Consider the following 12,796-nt stretch of genomic DNA (forward strand, 5'->3'; position numbering starts at 1 on the left):
ATCCTGCAGAGAGTAACTCACCTAGAACCATAGAACATTACAGCTCAGAAACAGGCCTTTTGGCCCTTCTCGGCTGTGCCGAACCATTTTTCTGCCTAGTCCCACTAACCTGCACTTGAACCATATCCCTCCACACCCCTCTCATCCATGTTCCCGTCCAAGTTTTTCTGAAATGTTAAAAGTGAGCCCGCATTCACCACTTTATCCGGCAGCTCATTGCACACTCCCACCACTCTCTGTGAAGACCCACCCCCCCTCCCCCCAATATTCCCTTTAAACTTTTTCCCCTTCACCCTTAACCCATGTCCTCTGGTTTTTTTTCTCCCCTAGTCTCAGTGGAAAAAGCCTGCTTGCATTCACTCTATCTATACCCATCATAATTTTATACACCTCTATCAAATAGGGTGGATAGTGTGGATAGATAGGGTGGATAGTGATAGCCTTTTTCCTCTGATGGAAAAATCTAGCACGAGGGGGCATGGCTTTAAACTAAGGGGGGGTAGTTATAGGACAGATGTCAGGGGTAGGTTCTTTACCCAGAGGGTGGTGAGGGATTGGAATGCCCTGCCTGCTGCAGTTGTAAATGCGCCTAGTTTGGGGGCGTTTAAGAGGTCTGTGGACAGGTTTATGGACGAAAAGGGATTGGTTTAGGTTAGTGGGTCATTGTTGTTGTTTTTGTTTTCACTGGTCGGCGCAACATCGTGGGCCGAAGGGCCTGTTCTGCGCTGTAATGTTCTATGTTCAAATCTCCCCTCATTCTTCTACGCTCCAGGGAATGAAGTCCTAACCTATTCAACCTTTCCCTGTAACTCAGTTTCTCAAGTCCCGGCAACAAGAGTCTGGATGAGTACATGGGATTTAATGGGATTGAGGGTTATAGATAGGCCTAGTAGGTAGGGGTATGATCGGCGCAACTTGTGGGCCGAAGGGCCTGTTTGTGCTGTAGTGTTCTATGTTCTATCCTTGTAAACCTTCTCTTCACTCTTTCAACTTTATTTACATCTTTCCTGTAATTAGGTGACCAAAACTGCACAAATACTCTAAATTCAGCCTCACCAGTGTTTTATACAACCTCACCATAACATTCCAACTCTTATACTCAACACTTTGATTTATAAAGGCCAATGTTCCAAAAGCACTCTTTACGACCCTATCTACGTGTGATGCCACTTTTAGAGAATTATGTATCTGTATTCCCAGATCCCTCTGTTGTCCTGCACTCTCCTGATTAACTCCTTGGATGGTGTCAAACTTCTGAAGTGTTGTCGGAGCCATGCTCATCCAGGCAAGTGGAGAGTATTCCATCATATGTACCATCTGCAAGATGCACCGCAGCGACTCACCAAGGCTCCTCGGACAGCCCCTTCCAAATCCACAAACAGAGGAGTCTATGAATATTTTTAAGGCAGAGTTATATATGTTCTTAACCTTTTACTCCCTTGTTAATTATCATTGTGGCAGGAATCGAGGGTCGAGCTTACAGTCCGATCAGACTCCTGCTCCTTATTCGTATGTTCATAGTCTCTATCATTTGATGAATCAAGGCTGTCAGACACATGGGGAACACCACCACCAGCAAGTTCCCCCTCCGAGCCCTACTCACCATCCCGACTCGGGAATATATCAGCCATTCCTTCACTGTGGCTAAGGTCAAAATCCTGGAAATCCTTCCCCAACGGCATTGTGGGTGTTAGCCACACCACGCGGGGATGCAGCAGGTTCATGCAGAGTGGCTCACCCACAACACCAGAACATAAGAAATGGAGGGCAGCAAGGTAACACAGTGGTTAGCACTGCTTCCTCACAGCGCCAGATTCCCAGGTTTGATTCACGGCTTGTCTGTATGAGTCTGCACGTTCTCCCAGTGTCTACATGGGTTTTCTCCAGGTGCTTCAGTTTCGATTTGATTTGATTTGATTTATTATTGTCACATATATACAGTGAAAATTATTGTTTTTATTGTTTTTGCGCGTTATACAGACAAAACATAACGTTCATAGAGAAGGAAACGAGAGAGTGCAGAACATAGTGTTGCAGTCACAGCTAGGGTGTAGAGAAAGATCAACTTAGTGCGAGGTAGGTCCATTCAAATGTCTGACAGCAGCAGGGAAGAAGCTGTTCTTGAGTTGGTTGGTATGTGACCTCAGACTTCTGTATCTTTTCCCCAACAGCAGGACTAGAGGGCACAGCCTCAAGATAAGGGGGGGTGGGGGGGGGGGGCGGTGGCGCAGTTTAGAATGGAGTTGAGGAGGAACTTCTTCATTCAAAGGGTGGTGAATCTCTGGAATTCTCTGCCCGTTGAAGTGGTAGAGGCTACCTTGCTAAATATATTTAAGTCACGGGTAGATAGGTTTTTGGTAGGCAAGGGGATTAAGGGTTATGGGGAGAAAGCGGGAAAGTGGAACTGAGCCACTTCAGATCAGCCATGATCTTATTGAATGGCGGAGCAGGCTCGAAGGGCTAGATGGCCTACTCCTGCTCCTATTTCTTATGTTCTTATGCCAGGGTCAGAGAGAGAGAGTGGGACAGGGTGGTCAGAGAAAGAGAGTGAGTGAGACGGGGATCAGAGAGAGAGAGGGAGAGCATGAGACAGGGTGGTCAGAGAGAGAAAGAGAGTGGGACAGGAAGTCAGAGAGAGAGGGAGAGAGAATGGGACAGGGGGTCAGATTGAGAGAGACAGTGGGATGGGGAGGGGGCAGGGCAAGAAAGAGAGAGAGTGGGACAGGGGTCAGAGAGAGTGGGACAGGGGGATCAGAGAGAGACAGAGTGGGACAGGGTTTCAGACAGAGGGAAATATAGAGTGCGACCTGCAAAATAACATGTTTTCTCCCTGCCAGGGACAGGTTACAGGTCGAATTAGAGCTCCCTGGCTACCCCTGCTGGTGAGTGATGTAACCTCCCCACCTCTGGCATATTGTAGAGGGCAAAAAGGGGACATGAGATGGTTTTGACAGATAAGACAACGGAGAATCCAGAGAACTTCTACAAATACATAAAGGCCAAAAGAGTAACGAGGGAGAGATTAGGGCCTCTTAAGGATCAACAAGGTCATCTTTGTGCGGATCCACAGGAGATGGATGAGATCCTAAATGAATATTTCTCATCAATATTTACTGTTGGGAAAAGCATAGATGTTCGGAAATTTAGGGAAATAAATAGTGATGTCTTGAGGAGTGTACATATAACAGAGAAGGAGGTGCTGGAAGTCTTAAAGCGCAGCAAGGTAGATAAATCCCTGAGACCTGATGAAGTGTATCCCAGGACATTGTGGGAGGCTAAGAAGGAAATTGCGGGTCCCTAACAGAGATATTTGAATCTTCGATAGTCATGGCTGAGGTGCCTGAAAATTGGAGGGTGGCAAATGTGCTTTTGTGTATAAAAAAGGTTGCAGGGAAAAGCCTGGGAACTACAGGCCAGTGAGCCTCACATCTGTGGTGGGTAAGTTGTTGGGAAGTATTTTGAGAGTCAGGCATTTAGAGACACAAGGACTAATTAGGGATAGTCAGCATGGCTTTGTGAGTGGAAAATCATGTCTCACAAATTTGATTAAGTTTTTTGAAGGGGTAAGCAGGAAGGTAGATGAGGGCAGTGCAGTTGATGTTGTCTACGTGGACTTGAGCAAGGCCTTTGACAAGGTACCACATGGTAGATTGTTACATAAGGTTAAATCTCCCGAGATCCAGGGTGAGATAGCTAAATGGATACAAAATTGGCTTGATGACAGGAGCAAAGGTGGTTATAGAGGGTTGTTTTTCAAACTGGAGGCCTGTGACCAGCGATGTACCTCAGGGATCGGTGCTGGGTCCACTGTTATTTGTCATTTATATTAATGATTTGGAGAATATAGGAGGCATAGTTAGTGAGTTTGCAGATGACACCAAGATTAGTGGCATAATGGACAGTGAAAAAGATTATCTCCGATTGCAACAGGATCTTGATCAACTGGGCCAGTGGGCTGACGAATGGCAGATGGAATTTAATTTAGATAAGTGCGAGGTGATGCATTTTGGTAGATTGAACCAGGGCAGGACTTACTCAGTTAAAGGTAGGGCGTTGGGGAGAGTTACAGAACAAAGAGATCTAGGGGTACAGGTTCATAGCTCCTTGAAAGTGGAGCCAGAGGTGGACAGAGTGGTGAAGAAGGCATTCAGCATGCTTGGTTTCATTGATCAGAACATTGAATGCAGGAGTTGGGACGTCTTGTTGAAGTTGTACGAGACATTGGTAAGGCCACACTTGGAATACTGTGTACAGATCTGGTCACCCGACGAGAAAGGATATTAAACTAGAACGAGTGCAGAAGAGATTTACTAGGATACTACCGGGACTTGATGGTTCGAGTTATAGGGAGAAGCTGGATAGACTGGGACCTTTTTCTATGGAGCATAGAAGGCTGAGGGGTGATCTTATAGAGATCTATAAAATAATGAGGGGCACAGCTCAGCTAGACAGTCAATATCTTTTTCTAAAGGTAGGGGAGTCTAAAACTATAAGTTTAATGTGAGAGGGGAGAGGTTCAAAAGGGTCCAGAGATGCAATTTTTTCACACAGAGGGTGGTAAGTGTCTGGAACAAGCTGCTGGAGGCGGGTACAGTTTTGTCTTTTAAAAAGCAGTTACATGGATAAGATGGGTGCAGAGGGATTTGGGCCAAATGCGGGCAATTGAGACTAGCTTAGGGGTTTAAAAAAAAGGCGACATGAACAAGTTGGGCTGAAGGGCCTGTTTCCACGCTGTAAACCTCTGTGACTCTATAAATAGTCATCTAAAGCCCTCTTGAATGTCTCGATTGAACCTGCTTCCAACACACTTCCAGAGGGTGCATTCCACACCCCAACCACTCTGGGTGAGAAAAAAAAGGTCTGTACAGAGCAGGTCAATGACCAGAGGTCAGAGATTTCAACCCACTGGCTGAGATCTTCAGAGGGAAGGTGAGGGTCGTCGGGGTCCGGAACGCCCTACCTGAGAAGGTAGCGGAATCTGATCACCGAAATAACTACATGAAAGAGTACTGGAGAATGAGAAGCTCACGGAGTGACAGGCAGACATAAAAAGAACCGAGGATGGGGGACAGCTCAGGCACGATGGGTCAATCGGCCTGCCCTTGCCCTACCTTTCTGTAATTCTATCTTCTCCCTGTCTCTGTCACTGTCCATTTCTCTATGTCTGTCTTCCTGCAGCCCTCCCATCTCCTCTCTCTTGCTCTCCTTTGTCTCCACCTTGTCCACTCTCTGCCCACCTGTCTGTCTCTCTCTCTCCTGCTTTGTGTTTTCTCTCTCTCTCTTTCTCTACCCCCATCTTGTCCATTCTCTGCCCATCTTTCTCACTGGCTGTCTCTTTGTCTGTGTCTCTCATTCCTGTCCCTTTCTCTATCCCACTCTATATCGTGCTCTGTTTCTCTTATTTTGTATTTCATACAATCTCCCTCTTTCTTTATCTTGCTCTGTCCCTATCAGTCAATGTCTCCTTGCTCTGTCCGTCTATCCTGCTCTCTATTTCTCTCCCTTCTTTCTTCCTCTTCTCTGTACCATCTCTTCCTCTGTCCTGGTCTCCAGCTCTCTCTCGGTCTCTCTCTCTCTTTCTCTCTCTATCTCCCCGCCTGTCTCTCCCTCTCTCTGTCTCTCAGATGTCTTTATCTCTGCCTCTCTTTCTGTATGTGTGTGTCGTGTGTGTGTGTGTGACTCTCTGCCTCTCTATCTATCTACCTGTCTCTCTCAACTCTCTGTCAATGGATAGTCAAAAGCTTTTTCCCAAGATAGAAGGATCAGTTACGAGGAGGCATAGGTTTAAGGTGCGAAGGGCAAGGTTTAAAGGAGATGTACAAGGCAGATTTTTTACACTGAGAGTAATGGGTGCCTGGAACTCGCTGACGGGGGAGGCAGTGGAAGCGGATACGGTAGTGACCTTTAAGGAGCATCCTAACAAATACATGAATAGGTTGGGAATAGAGGGATGTGGTCTCCGGAAGGGAAGGGGATTTTAGTGTCGGGGAGGCTTGGAGGGCTGAAGGACCTGTTCCTGTGCTGTAGTTTTCTTTGTTCCTCGTTCTCTCTGTCTCTCTCCCTCTCGCTGTGTATCTCTGCCTGTCTCTCTCTCTCTGCCTGTCTCTCTCTCTCCCTCTCTCACTTGCCAGCAGGGGTAGCTCGGGAGCTCTAATTGGACCTGTAACCCATCACTGGCAGGGAGAAAACTCAGGATATTTCGCAGGTTGCTCTCTCTCTCTCTGACCCCCTTTCTCTCTTTCTCTCTCTCTCCCTCTTTCTCTGACCCCCTTTCCCACTTTTTCTCTCTCTCTGTCTGTCTGTCTCTGCCTCCCTCTCTCTCTGTCTGTCTATCTGTCTCTCTCTCTCTCTCTCTGACCCGCCCCCCCGCCCCCCGCCGCCACCCTCTCTCACTAGCAGAGCTAGCCACAGAGTCTTATTGAGACCTGTAACCCTTCACTGAACGGGGTTATTTCGCCAGTGCTCTCTCCTTTCTTCTCTCTGCCCTCTCTCATACTCTGTCCCCATCTCTCGCTTTGCCTCTACCTCTTGCGTACTTTCTCTCTCCCTCTCTCTCTCTCTGTTTCTCCCATTCTTGTCTCTTTGTCCAGCCCACACTCTCATGCTCTGTTTTTTGCTTTGTTCCATGTGATCTGTGTGTCTCTCTCACTCTGTTCCCTCTCTCTCTTTACCTTGCTCTGTCCCCAGTTGTCTCCCCCATTCTCTTGTTCTGCCCCTAAATCTCTCATTGAACATAGAACAGTACAGCACAGTACAGGCCCTTCGGCCCTCGATGTTGCGCCAAGCTATGTCCAAACCCAAGATCAAACTATCCCACTCCCTATCATTCTGTTGTTCTCCATGTGCCTATCCAATAACTGCTTGAAAGTTCCTAACGTGTCTGACTCCACTATCACATTCCACACCCCAACCACTCGCTCCCTCTCTCTCTCAGTCTGTCCTTCACTCCCTGGATCTGTCCCTGTCCCTTTCTCACTCTGTCCCTCTCTCTCCCTCTGTCCCTCTCTCTCTCTCTGTTCCTCTCTCTCTCTCTCTCTCACTCTCTGTCCCTCTCTCTCTCTCTGTCCCCCTCTCTCGCTCTGTCCCTCTCTCGCTCTGTCCCTCTCTCGCTCTGTCCCTCTCTCGCTCTGTCCTTCTCTCGCTGTGTCCTTCTCTCGCTGTGTCCCTCTCTCTCTCTGTCCCTCTCTCTCTCTCTCTGTCCCTCTCTCCCTCTCTGTCCCTCTCTCCCTCTCTGTCCCTCTCTCCCTTTCTGTCCCTCTCCCTCTCTCTGTCCCTCTCCCTCTCTCTGTCCCTCTCCCTCTCTCTGTCCCTCTCCCTCTCTCTGTCTCTCTCTCGCTCTGTCCCTCTCTCACTCTGTCCCTCTCTCGGTCCGTCCTTTGCTCGCTCTTTACCTCTCTGTGTGTACCTCTCTGTGTGTCCCTCTCTCTGTGTGTCCCTCTCTCTGTGTGTCCCTCTCTCTGTGTGTCCCTCTCTCGCTCTGTCCCTCTCGCGCTCTGCCCCTCTCTTGCCCTGTCCCTCTCTCGCCCTGTCCCTCTCTCTGTGTGTCCCTCTCTCTGTGTGTCCCTCTCTCTGTGTGTCCCTCTCTCTGTGTGTCCCTCTCTCGCTCTGTCCCTCTCGCGCTCTGTCCCTCTCGCGCTCTGTCCCTCTCGCGCTCTTTCCCTGTCTCGCTCTTTCCCCCTCTGCTGTGTCCCTCTCTGCTGTGTCCCTCTCTCGCCGTGTCCCTCTCTCTGTGTGTCCCTCTCTCGCCGTGTCCCTCTCTCGCTCTGTCCCTCTCTCGCTCTGTCCCTCTCTCGCTCTGTCCCTCTCTCGCTCTGTCCCTCTCTCGCTCTGTCCCTCTCGCGCTCTGTCCCTCTCTCGCCCTGTCCCTCTCTCGCCCTGTCCATCTCTCGCTCTGTCCATCTCTCGCTCTGTCCTTCTCTCTCTGTCCCTCTCTCTCTCTCTGTCCCTCTCACTCTCTGCCTCACCTCTCTGTTCATTGCTCTGTCCCTTTCTCGTTTGCACTGTCGGTCTTTTGCTCTGTCCCTCTTTCTCTGTCCCTCTCTCCGCCCCATCTCTCTTTGTTCCTCGCTCTGTCCCTTTCTCGTTTGCGCTGTCCCTCTCTCTCTACCTCTCGCCCTTGTTCTGTCCTGCGCTCACTCACTGTCTTCCATCTCGGTCTGCCCCCACCCCACCCCCATCCCGATTCTCGCTGTATCCTGCTCTCCAGCACTCTTTTTCCCTCTTCCACTGTCTCCTATTCCTGTGTCTTTCTCCGTCCCTCCCTCCCTCTCTCTCTCTATTCTCACTTTCTCTCGTGCACTGTTTCTCTTACTTTGTGTTTTGCCCTTTCCCTCTCGCACTATCTCTCTCACACACTCTCTCTCTCTCTCTTTCATTCTATCCGACATTCAGGTTTACTGAATCGGCTGACGAACCTGGGCCAAAGTACATTATCGTCCGTCTTTCACTTGCCTGAAAAATAAAAGGGCCGATTACCATAAAAACTGGAGGCTGGGCGTCGGCGAAACCCCCTCCCCCTCCGCCCCGCCCCCCCGCTGCCCCCAAACCCACCCTTCCACTGCCAAAAAAAACTTTTCTTTCTTAATCACTTTGAAAGGCCGGCACACATTTTCCCCCCAGTGGGGAGTGCGCAACTTCAAACAGGGCCTTGGAGAGAGAGGCCAGTTGCCACAGCAACCAGAATTAGTATGAGATTAATGAGTTGAAAACACGTCCTGTTGCTTGGCAGAATGGAGCAGTGAGACGGTCGTGGGTTGTTGGGGAGGTGGGGGTTGCACGCTGTTGGAGGGAGACGCATGTGTCGGTGAGATCAGGCAGCTTTAAGAAAGATGCAGAGAGATTGAGAGAAGGTGGCCATTTTGTTGGAGGACAGGGGGACTGATTTCACTGGCTCCCAACAGGACAGCAAATGGCCGCCATTACAAACACTCCCAGGACAGGTATAACACAGGGTTAGATATAGAGTAAAGCTCCCTCTACACTGTCCCCATCAAACACTCCCAGGACAGGTACAGCACGGGGTTAGATACAGAGTAAAGCTCCCTCTACACTGTCCCCCACCAAACACTCCCAGGGACAGGTACAGCACGGGGTTAGATACAGAGTAAAGCTCCCTCTACACTGTCCCCCCATCAAACACTCCCAGGACAGGTACAGCACGGGGTTAAATAACAGAGTAAAGCTGTGTCCACACTGATTCAATTGCTTTCCCTGAGCGCCCTGACCTTCTCAGACACCCAGCCAATGTGTTGTCAGAGTGAATGCTGCCCAATTTTCTGTGACAGTTTCCATTTTCAACATCATTTCTTTCCCACTTTTGGTTTTCTCACATTCATGAGTTTTCTGACCTCATTACGGATACTGTGTTCTTCTGGGATGGAGAATCACATGGAGAAAGGCTGAATCTGTGGACAGTAACTCACCTCCTGACTTGCCCCAAAGCCTATCCATCATCTACAAGGCACAGGTCTTGGTGATGGAATACTCACCATTTTCCCAGATGAGCGCGGCTCCAACAACATTTGAGAAGCTCGATACCGTGCAGAACAAAGCTTTGATGGGCACCCCATCCACAAACATTCTCTCCCACCACCACCCACACACAGTGACAGCAGTGTGTGTGTACCATCTACAAGATGCACCGCAGCGACTCGCCGAGGCTCCTTCGACAGCACCTTCCAAACCTGCCATCTCTGCTGTCTAGAAGGCCAAGGGGCAACAGACACATGGGGGGCACCGCTACCAGTTCTCCCTCCGAGCCCCACTCTCCATCCTGACTTGGGAATGTATCAGCTGTTCTTTCACTGTGGCTGGGATCCAAATCCTGGAACTCCCTCCGTAACAGCACTGTGGGTGTTACCCACACCACACAAGGGGTGGCACAGTAGCACAGTGGTTAGCACTGCTGCTTCACAGCTCCAGGATCCTAGGTTCGATTCCCGGCTCGGGTCACTGTGTGGAGTTTGCACATTCTCCTCGTGTTTGTGTGGGTTTCCTCTGGGTGCTCTGGTTTCCTCCCACAGTCCAAAGATGTGCGGGTTAGATTGATTGGCCGTGCTAAAATTGCCCCTTGGTGTTCTGAGATGCTTGGATTAGTGGGTAAAATATGTAGGAGTATGGGGGTAGGGCCTGGGTGGGATTGTGGTCGGTGCAGACTTGATGGGCTGAAGGGCCTCTATCTGCACTGTAGGGTTCTATGAGTCTATGACTGCAGCAAGTTTAAGAAGGGCAGCTAGAAGGACAGGGGACAGGTGAGCATGCACAAGAGAAATCCAAGTGGTGAAAGATAGTGATGGAGCCCATCTTTAGACACTAAATGGTGATTACAGTGTTACATGTTGTGAATTTGCCCTTCCATTTTTTTGAAGGGATGTGGGTGTCACTGGATCCATCCTCTTGAGAAGGTGTTGGATAATCAAGCATTATGGCCAGCATAATCAAGGACTCCAGGCACCCCGGACACACTCTCTGCCACCTTCTTCCATCAGGAAAAAGATACAAAAATTTGAGGACACGTACCGATCGTTTCTAGAACAGCTTCTTCCCTGCTGCCATCAGACTTTTGAATGGACCCACCTCACATTAAGTTGATCTTTCTCTACACCCTCGCTGTGACTGTAACACGACATTATGGGTAACTACACTAGGGGTAAATCTTTCACTGAGAGGGTGGTGTGTGAGTGGAATCGGCTTCTGGATGAGTATATGGCATTTAATGGGATTGGGAGTTACAGATAGTTCTGTGGCTTGGTAGGTGTGGATGTGATCAGTGCAACTTGTGGGCCGAAGGGCCTGTTTGTGCTGTAGTGTTCTATGTTCTATTATGCACCCTCTCCTTTCCTCTGTGAATGGTATGCTTTGTCTGTATAGCGCGCAAGAGACAATACTTTTCACTGTATCCCAATACATGTGACAATAATAAATCGAATCAAACCTATTTTCAATATCATCATATACCATAATAATCAAAGTTAACATGAGGTACACGTGAAACAACGAAGTTAGCCAAGCACATCACACGGCTCAGTAAATGGCAGGGGCGACCAAGGCAGATGCCACGGATTTCTCAGCAACCCACGCAGACATCAGTGAGCCAAACAAACTTGTTGAAATTCTGTCTGTCTCTCACAACGAGGGATCCCGGTCTTCACTTTTGACGATCTGATCTTGGCGTTCTCTCCAACTTGACTACCCACCCAGCAGGATTTCCGTCTCCTCTCCCAAGATACTTTATCCCCCCCCTGGATTCCCAAGTAAGTGCTCTCAGCACTGCCTCGCAAACACAATTTCAGTCCTTCAGCTGCACCGGACAGGATACCACTACCCCTGAAGGGTTACCTTCGACCCCCCACCAGCCAGTGCAGACACAATGGGCTGAATGGTCTCTCTCTGTGCTGTGAAACTCTATGAATCTAAGGCCCCTTGCAAACATAGAAACCAGAAGCAGGAGTAGAACATTTGGCCTTTCGACCTGCTCCACCATTCATTTTGATCACCGCTAATCATCAAACTCAGTATCTTGATTCCCTCCTCCTCCTCCTGTATCCCCGCGCCACATATCTCTCAATCTATTTCGCCCCACGGGCTCTCTCTAATTCTTTCTCGAAATCACACAGGGTTTTAGCCTCAACTACTTCCTGTTGTAGTGAATTCAACACATTCACAAGATGTGGGCATTGCTGGCTGGCCCCGCCATTTATTGCCCATCCTAATTGCCCCTTGAGAATGTGGTGGATGAGCCGCCATTCTTGAACTGCTGCAGACCCTGTGAGGTGTCGGTAACACTCACAGTCCTATTAGGGAGGGAGTTCCAGGATTTGGATCCCAGCCACAGTGAGTGCAGAAAAGATTTACTGGGATGCTACCAGGACTTGATGGATTGAGTGATAAGGAGAAGCTGGATAGACTGGGACTTTTTTCTCTGGGATATAGAAGGCTGAAGGGTGATCTTATAGAGGTCTGTAAAATAATAAGGGGCACAGATCAGCTAGATAGTCAATACCTTTTTCCAAAAGGTAGGGGAGTCTAAAACTAGAGGGCTTAGGCTTAAGGTGAGAAGGGAGAGATACAAAAGTGTCCAGAGGGGCAATTTTTTTCACACAGAGAGTGGTGAGTGTCTGGAACAAGGTGCCAGAGATTGTAGTAGAGGCGGGTACAATTTTGTCTTTTAAAAAACATTTAGATAGTTACATGGGTATGACGGGTGTAGAGGGATATGGGCCTAATGCAGGCAGTTGGGATTAGCTTAGGGGTTTTAAAAACAAAGGGCGGCATGGATAAGTTTGGCTGAAGGGCCTGTTTTCATACTATAAACCTCTCTGACTCTGAAGGAACAGCCGATATATTTCCAAGTCGGGGTTCGGAGGGGAACTTGCAGGTGGTGGTGTTCCCCATGTGTCTGCTGTCCTTTGTCCTTCTAGACGGTAGAGATGGTGGGTTTGGAAGGCGCCGTTGAAGGAGCCTCGGCGAGTCGCTGCAGTGTATCTTGTAGACGGTACACACACACTGCGGTCACTGTGCGTGGGTAGTGGAGGGAGTGAGTGTTTGTGGGGCTACTTTGTCCTGGATGTATCAAAGTGGGGCTACTTTGTCCTGGATGGTGTCGATATATATATATATTTGCAGAGGCACAAAATAATTGATGTATGTACAGTATCAACTGATAAATGGAAAGTGAGAAATAGGGATGTACAGAAATCCAAATGGATGGTGGATCTGGAATCCATGGTCACAGAAGTTTGCAGTAAACAGCTCGGTCACAGTCTATAACCTTCACGAGCATCCAGTCACCGTTCTG

Source organism: Carcharhinus amblyrhynchos, unplaced genomic scaffold (assembly GCF_965287045.1).
Source record: "Carcharhinus amblyrhynchos unplaced genomic scaffold, sCarAmb.v2.hapA scaffold_39, whole genome shotgun sequence".
Taxonomy (NCBI): Eukaryota; Metazoa; Chordata; class Chondrichthyes; order Carcharhiniformes; family Carcharhinidae; genus Carcharhinus; species Carcharhinus amblyrhynchos.